An 8952-nucleotide genomic window follows, 5' to 3' on the forward strand; every position below is an offset into this window, starting at 1 on the left:
TTGTAGGACCGAGTGCTTACCATTACACCAAAAGCAATTGCTGTTAGTGAAGGCGCTACTCTAATACCTCAACCATCCAGGGGCCCTTGTAGCGTAAAGCGCCTTGAGTCGACTCGACCGACACCTAGTCGGCCTCCGCCACGTGTGACCCACACGCCAGAGACATGAGGCATCTACGCTGGCAAGCGGCAGGACTGACTCGGCCCTTCAAGCCTCCGCCAACAATCCCCCCCCAGCGCGATGCCTGGGTCTCGAATTCGAGACCTCATGGCTCTGATACCAATTGTAGGACCGAGCGCTTACCATTACACTAAAAGCAATTGCTGTTAGTGAAGGCGCTACTCTAATACCTCAACCGTCCAGGGGCCCTTGTAGCGCAAAGCGCGTCGAGTCGACTTGATCGACACCCAGCCGGCCTCCGCCACGTATGACCCACATGCCAGAAACACCAGGCATCCACGCTGGCAAGCGGCAGGAATGACTCGGCCCTTCAGGCCTCCACCAACAACCCTTGATCCTAGGCCGATCACTCCATACCAAACGCCCTCTTATAGTAATATGTTTATGAAAAAAATTAGATAAAGTTTTATCCAGCCATGAATCTGTTATCAGAAGGCTTATATCCTTAGATAAGTTTATATGGCAAAAAAAAAATTCATTTCAAGCTTGTGTTGGGTGACTGCAAAATATGAGTCATCAAATATCGGTCAAAATTTATTGCATTTCAGATAAGATCTCTTTATAATTCAGTTCTTTCTGGAAGTTAATGCCCAACTAGAAATTATCCGGTGATTGAAATTAATACAATTTTACACCAATTATTAGACAAATAAATTTTACAAAATAGAAAATTGTGACCTCAAATTCGTGCTTGGATAATTGCAAAATACGTGACATCAAATATTAATCAAAATTTATTATATTTTGAATATATATTTTTTTTTTCTGAAATGGATGATTCAAACAATTTTAGTACAGATATATCCAAAAAAATCAAAATAGAATACATCCTGAAGCGCACTAGGTAGCTCATTCTTTCTAACCCAAAGTGTGTCTCTTGACTCTTGAGTGATTGGCACGTACGAGGCACACCTAATTCATAACTCCGTTAGCCTCTCTGTAGACATGCATAGTTTGGAAGGCCTCCCGCACCACTAACAGTTCGTTGAACCCATCAATGAGTGTGGCCAAATTTCCCATAGGCTGTACCGCATTAGCTTTTAGCACTTGCCGAGCATAACCTAGGCCCATACCGCTATCAGCTCAGCTCCGCTCCAAGACCGGAATGTCAAATATCTTAATATATATATATATATATATATATATATATATATATATATATATATATATATATATATATATATGCACCCAGCTTGCCTCCGATGCTACCGAAGGCCTCCGCTTTCCATTTTACCGCCTCAAAAATTTAACCCAGCATAAATAAATAAATTTGAAATTATTTCCTCGCCGACTCCTTTCTCTCCGTCCGAAGAAAGAGAAAAGAGGAGACGCTCCTCCCTCTTGTCCCATTCCGTATCCCACCCCTCTCCTTCCTTCCTCTCTCTCGCGCCGTGATTCCAAGAATTCTGGGATTAGAGTAAGGCTTAGGGTGAGGGTTAGGGTTTGGGAGATGGGGCAGCAGACGCTGATCTACAGCTTCGTGGCCCGGGGGGCGGTGATCCTGGCGGAGTACACGGAATTCACCGGCAACTTCACCAGCATCGCCTCCCAATGCCTCCAGAAGCTCCCAGCCAGCAATAACAAGTTCACCTACAACTGCGACAGCCACACCTTCAACTTCCTCGTCGAGGACGGATTCAGTGAGTCTCCCTCCCGATCGATCTCCCTCCTCGCCCTCGTTTCCCCATCTAATGGATTTCGTTTCTTGGTGTGATTTTTGGCTCCGAGCCTCCGATCCTCGGATCTGTATGGTTAAATGCTTGTTTTTACTTGTTATTTGCACAAATTTGGGGTGGGATCAGATAGAATTCGTTTTTTTGGTTTCCTTTTCCGGGATTGGGGTTTAGATTTGGTAAATTTGGTTTATTAGCATTTTAGGATCATGATTGAGGGAAATGACGTGTTTTGGCTGATATTGGATTATCACGTTGTTATTAGATCCAAAGTTATAAATTTGGGATGGACCAAATGCTCTGTTTTTTTCTTCTCCCATTTCGAAATTAATATGGTATGATTTGTGATATCTAGAAATTTCGAAATTAATATGGTAGGATTTATGATATCTAGAATTTGGGATGGACTACATATTTTTCGTTTCTTTCCTTTTTTTCATTTCAAAATTAATATGGTATGATTTCTGATGTCCGGAGAACAGATTGGATGATGATCTCCTTCGTTTCTTAGAAATCGCATATTAGCTATACTTGTCAATACTTAGCATATTTAATATATGTATGCATGCATGCATGCATGTATGCACTTGATACATATATATATTTGATGGGCTGTATTTAGCTTGGCCTCACCGAAGAAGGAGCTACCAAAGAGAATAGTTGTTATTGTGTATTTACGACCACATCATTGAGGACTGAAGTTCATGAGGACTGATGCATGCTATGTAACCTTTTCCCCCTTTGGTACGAGTTTCATGCAGCACATTACAATGGGTTTGATTTGAGATGTCTATCTGAATTGCAGATTTCTATTATAGCCTGTAGATGAGAGGCAAAGTCTTGCCTCCTTTTAATATTACTTCTGAAGTCTAGAGTAAAGCTTACCTAAAGATAGTTTTGCTGGATCACTGAGTTTTTCCTATTGGACCATATATTAGATATATTACTGGTGACAAATGAGTCGTGTGAAGTTGACCAGACATATATGTAGTGCATATTGTGTCTTAGCAGTAATGCATCTCCTGAACAATGGATATTTGGTTTGCAAGAATTAAAATTTGGGACAAAAATCAGAATGAAATGGAAATTGAAAATAAAGAATCAGAATTGGCACTCTATTGTTGGGGCATGAAATGAAGGAATGCATAGTAAAGGAATATAAATTCGAACCTGTTGTTTTATTGAGTCACTTTTGTTCATGCTCCTACTTTCATCCATATCTCTAGCCTTCCAGAATTCATTTTATATGTTCTTGTCATCTTCTTCTTCTTCTGAGTTTATCTTGTTAAATAGATTATTGTACATTTCATGCTTAGACTTGGTAATAATTTTCCAGGATTCCTTTGGTTTTTGATGCTTTCAGGTCTTCAAAGTTATTGGTTACTTTGCCATTAGATGAAGCAAACCAAACTGTTATTCTATTTACAAAATGAAAAATTATGATAAAAAACAATAATGCTTGATATCTAACCTGTCTTGCATATGCAAGGCAAGCTTCTATATCATTGTACTGATATTCCTCTGATTTCTATTTGGTTTACTGTAAACATGCAATAGTGACACTGGGTTATTAAAATTGCAATTCAAGTGACAAATTGAACCTTTGCTTTATAAATGCAACCTTGCTAATCAATGCTTTTTTTGTGTGAACCCTAGGTATGTATTAATAGTAATTGGTTGCAAGAACTGTAGGGATGACGTCAGTAACCTCCATCCTTTTGTCCTACAACTGATATATAATGTGAAGCATTGTTGTAAATGGATGTCCTTTTGAGGCCCCAGCTTACAGGAAACACCCTTAGGGTTAGCCAAATTCAGATCAGGATTCCTATCATATTTTTCCTATTCATTACTTGGCTGCCATTAAGTACCTTTCTATATCTTTTGTCATCCATTTATTGGACCAACATTGGCACCGAATATCTTCTAGTAGGGAAGTAAAAAAATGGCATGTTTAGCATGAATAGTACGATATCATATTCTTGTAATAACTAGACAAACTTTTCCTTCATTTTCATAAGTCAGATTTAGTAAACTACGTAGGCAAGGATTCAAGCCCTGGTGGGACATCCCATGGGACACTGGGATGGGGTACCATACTGTGTGTCGGGATAGGACAGTCCCACTACTATCCTAGCATCTTGATCAGCACATCTTGGGATATCTCCTGTCCTAAGTGTTGGGATAAAGTGGGACACTTGTGCATCCCTTTCCATGAAAAAATTGGGACAGTCTCATCCCACGGGATTTAAAATCTTGTTTCAGGAGTTGCTCATTTTTGCTAAAGTATCGCATAATCTATCTTATTGGAGAGTCTTCTTTGTTTACATTATCTTCCTTTTTTTGGATTATTTCTTTTAAAGTTGTTGGTGGGTCTTGAATCCCCTGTTGGTGTGTGCCATCTAGTTTCAACAATTATCCTTTATACATGAATAATGCAACAGAATATCCTGGAGCTTCAAGAATTCTATATGATTTTTTAATTGTTACATATGGCTTAAATTGGACCAGCAAATATAATTAGCTCCTCATTAGATGAGTTTTAATTCTTTGAGGAAGAAAATGCATAGTCATGAGCTGGAAAGATGGATGCAGCTTCAGTAGACCCATTTTGTGATGGCTTAATTTTGCTATGGGTCAAGGAGGCAAACTGTTCAAGATTTCTATAACCTCCTTTCCTTTGCAAAAGTTCCTAAAAGCTTAGAGATTGATGCACTTATTTAACAATAGAAAGCTTGATGATTTGTGTGGAAAGGACTAATCATGCTATAAGACAACATTATGCTGTGTCCACAAAAGGACAACCTTATTTAAAGTGATGTTCATAGGCAAGTTGAGCAGAAAATTTGTTGTGTTCAGCTTTGTTGTGTTTGTTGCCTTTTTGGAGAAAGCTTGATAGAAGATTGGACTTTTGATCCTTGTAGGTCGAATAAATAGTATGTTAGAGCTTTTCTCTATTAAAATTTTATATTGTTAAGTATTAGCTTGGCTTTCATTTGATTAGCATACAAGATTGATGCTAATACTTCATTTGGGGAGATGTTGGATTGTTTGCTTTTGGCAACATATTATGCATAATTTCGTATGTTAGTTTAGGACTTTGCCTAAAATATTTTTCAAAAGTTTTTGAGGTTGATTTTGTATTCATTATTTGGCTACCTTAGTTGTTGCATTGTACTAGTGTTGCCCTGCATTGGAACCGGAGCATAGTGAAAGTGAACAAGGGTTAACGAGGGCATTCTCCAGAAGTGAATGCACCACTTCTGCTCTCGGATGTGGTGAGAAGTAGGTAAGGGTTCTCACACTTTAATGGATGACCGTGGATGAAGAAGCTAGTCCAAGAACGTAGGATACCTTTAGCAACTTGGAATATAGGGTTGTTGATAGGAAAATGATGGAAATTGATGGATGCAATGACTTGGAGAAGTGTTAATATAGTTTGCCTGAAAGAGGCTAAATGGATAGGAGAACAAGCAAAGAAAGTTGGTAAAACAAGTTATAAACTTTGGTATACTTGGAAAGATGAGAGTAAAAATAGAATATGAATCATTATAGATAAGAGTTTTTTTTTTTTGGCACACCGGCTCCTCACACCATACGTAAATGAGTATAACCATTCAAATCAAGATAAGAAGCTGACTAAACAAGTAGGAAACATCTGCCTGGTTCATCCAAAGAAAACTTTCTAAGTGCTCCGTCGCATAGGATGCTACCCAGTCAGCAGCTGTATTAGCATTCTGGTAAACATAAGTGGCTCTGAAGGAGCCACACTCGCCTGCCATCGGCCGTATGTCAGGGAGCAAGGACTACCGGTCCGACTCAAAATGTCGTTCGCGGACCTGCTCTAGAGGCCGAGTCACCCTCCAGGTGGATGCACTCTGCACCCAGAGCACGCCTCGTGTAGGAGATGCCTTCTCATGCCGCTCGCAGCTCTGCTCTATGATAGAGGTATCGAAAATCTGTCGTTTGCCAGCTGCCACAAATCTGGAGCGGTGGTCTTTGATGACAAAATCCACACCCCTCTCTCACCATGCTTAGTAGTACTACCATCAAAATTTACCTTAAGAAAGCAAGGGGGTGGGGGCTTTTAGGACACGAAGACAAATCTGGTCGCTGACTCAGCTGGATGAAAGACTCAGATGTCCCTGGCCATCTCAGGGAAAGAGGATAGTGCACGGCTGATGACCTCCGATGCATGAAGCAAGGTTGTGGCCGCCACCACCCTCGGATGTAGCCACCTGTCCTCGAAGACCCGAGCACAAGATAGTTTGAGGGGGGATTTTAGTATAATTTTAGGGATCACGTAAGAACATGCATCACCTATAATATTTTCTTTATTAGCGTGATCCTCTATCAACCTATATTATTATTTTTTTGTTAGCATGATCTTGTTAGAGTGCTTTACGAATCACGTAACAACCTTTACCACCCATAGTATTTTTCTTTGTTAGCGTGATTCTATACCAATCTATATTATTTTCTTTATATGAAGTTTATACATGCGTATATATAACCTCTGACATGTACCGAATGTGAAGGAATAGAGCAATAAAATCTCTTTTCTCTCTCGCTTTTTCTCTTTTTTTTGCAAATATTTTAAAATGCTGTAACAATTCTTCTTGGATATCACCAGTAAGTTGATATATGACAGGTGACACTTATAAAGATCAAAAAGCAAGTGAGAAAAATCTGATATAAGAGGTCGATCATTTTTCTTGGAACCTCATGGTAAAATTTGTAGAAGTTTGACTTTCAAAATTTAAGGCAGGTTATAATATGGTGAAGTTGGGCCTTGCATGCAGTTACTGTTGCTCATTCCTTGCTCTTCTTTAACATTCACAAGCCTAATGGAGGCACTCTTCTTGAATGTTTTGACAATGTCTTTGGAATGATATGTGTAGTTAAAAGTATTTTGTAAAAATAAACAGGAGAATATAGTAGATGTATCTATTTTTCCAACATGCTGTTAGTAAAATGGAGGGTTCAAAAAATAGTAATAGTTACATTTGTCTTGTTGGAATGCCTCTTCTCTTATTGGGGTTGGATTTTGTTTTCTTGGTAGTTGGAACTGCAGCTGCCTTTCTGCTCCGTTGCTTTTACTTTTGATTTCTTAAAGTTCTAGAATTATTGAAGTTCCCAACAAGCTTTCCAATATTGTTGTTAGTGCTTGACATTTTCAGTAGGTTTCTACAACCTGTACTTCAAGCCTTAAATTCTATAGTGTTTGCAGTTCAGCACTGTAAAACAATTAGCATTTAACATATGCAGTTTGGACAAGATTATGATGTTAACCAATTCTGACTGGGACTACTTGTACTGCAAAGATTAAAAGTTTTGTAATTTATTGTCTTTTCTCTTTGAGTAGCTAAGTTGCCTGTTTTTGGATTTTGTAGCATACTGTGTGGTTGCAGTTGAGTCAGCTGGCAGGCAAATTCCAATTGCCTTTTTGGAGAGGGTTAAGGAAGACTTTAAGAAAAGATATGGTGGGGGAAAAGCTGCAACTGCTTCAGCTAACAGCCTCAACCGTGAATTTGGGTAGATTTCTGTTCCTTGCTGTTCAAAACATTATAGATTTCTGTTTTGTGGTGTATATGACCAAGTGTTGAAATTCTGACATTTCAGGCCCAAATTAAAAGAGCACATGCAGTATTGTGTGGACCATCCGGAGGAGATCAGCAAGCTGGCAAAAGTGAAAGCTGAGGTTTCGGAAGTCAAAGGAGTTATGATGGAAAACATTGAGAAGGTAAGTCTTTAACATTGCTGCTGGAAAAGCTTCAGTAAGTTCTGCCATACTTATCTTGCCTCTGCACTTATTTAATTGCTCGTATATTCGGTTTTTGTGATAATTATTCTTGAACGTTTTAGTGGTGAACATCACATCCTTTGCAGGTTCTAGAACGCGGGGAAAAAATTGAACTCCTCGTTGACAAGACAGAGAATCTTCGCTCACAGGTTTGTAGATCATATGTGGTTTGATTTTGGATTTGTTTTAGTGGGTTCCCAGTTATGGAGCTGGTTGTGTGCTTCAATCATATGTGCAGGCTCAAGATTTCAGGCAACATGGGACAAAGATGAGGAGGAAGATGTGGTTGCAGAATATGAAGATAAAACTTATTGTCTTGGGCATTATCATTGCGCTAATCCTCATCATAATATTGTCAGTTTGTCATGGCTTCAAATGCACATGAGACCATGCACACCTCCACTCCCCTTCTGAGTGAGGGTATAGTATCTTTTACTGCCAGTACTATATAAACGTTGGTGCTTTTGTGATAGACTAGTGTTGTGTTCTCCCCTATGAACCCTATCCTATTTCATAGTCTCTCTGGAATTGTGATGGGAATGCTTATGTATTTCAGATCTGTGCATGTATAGACTATACAGGAGTATTTCAGATCTGTGCATGTATAGACTATACAGGAGTATTTATTGTGATAGAAGTACAGGAGGGTCTTGTTCTATTTGATTTGGTCATTATGTGGTATCCTGGGTTGCTAGTATCTGCTATCTAAGATTTTGTTGTGACGATGATTGTGCAGCAGTGCTGGCATCTGGTATGTAGGTGTTGTGGTATGTACAAGAAATGTGGCCAAAGAAATTATTAGGTAAGGCGTTTTTGGGAAATTTTCGATAAGGATGCTTATTTCTCCACCATAGGTATAACTTGGAAATACTAATCTTAGGATACAATGCCTATCTGAGAAAAATTCAGGTTGTACTTTAACCTTATCCAATGTGGAAGGAAGGTTATAGAAAACAAAGCTATGAAATAGAAAGTTGGAATAGGAATAGCAAGTTTTGTAAATAGCAAGTCGGGAGACAAAAGTTGGTCTGAGATTCGCAAATTACGATAGTTTTAGAGAAATTTAAACATCTCATATGTTCTTTTTCAAAAACGACGATATTCTATGGAGTTTAAATGTTCCATACACATCTTTTCAAAAATAATGTGGCTCTCTGCATTTTTTTGAAAATTTGAAAAAAAAAATTTATATTACTAGAACTTCTTATTAGATATAACTTCCTAATAAGTTTTAGTTCTTTTAAAATTATTTTTATTGTTATTAGGAAATATATACGGCAGCGGGATTTCCTTCTC

General features: G+C 38.6%; 1 pseudogene across 1 annotated transcript; it reads left to right on the forward strand.

Moving 5' to 3' along the window:
- The first annotated feature begins 1393 nt into the window (after nucleotides 1-1393).
- LOC103695798 lies at nucleotides 1394-8319 on the forward strand (annotated as a pseudogene). The gene is made up of 5 exons (XR_003383205.2): nucleotides 1394-1820; nucleotides 7247-7388; nucleotides 7476-7596; nucleotides 7743-7805; nucleotides 7895-8319. The product of XR_003383205.2 is annotated as a vesicle-associated membrane protein 721-like (transcript).
- The last annotated feature ends 633 nt before the right edge of the window (nucleotides 8320-8952 follow it).

This window comes from Phoenix dactylifera, unplaced genomic scaffold, assembly GCF_009389715.1.
Source record: "Phoenix dactylifera cultivar Barhee BC4 unplaced genomic scaffold, palm_55x_up_171113_PBpolish2nd_filt_p 000113F, whole genome shotgun sequence".
NCBI lineage: Eukaryota > Viridiplantae > Streptophyta > Magnoliopsida > Arecales > Arecaceae > Phoenix > Phoenix dactylifera.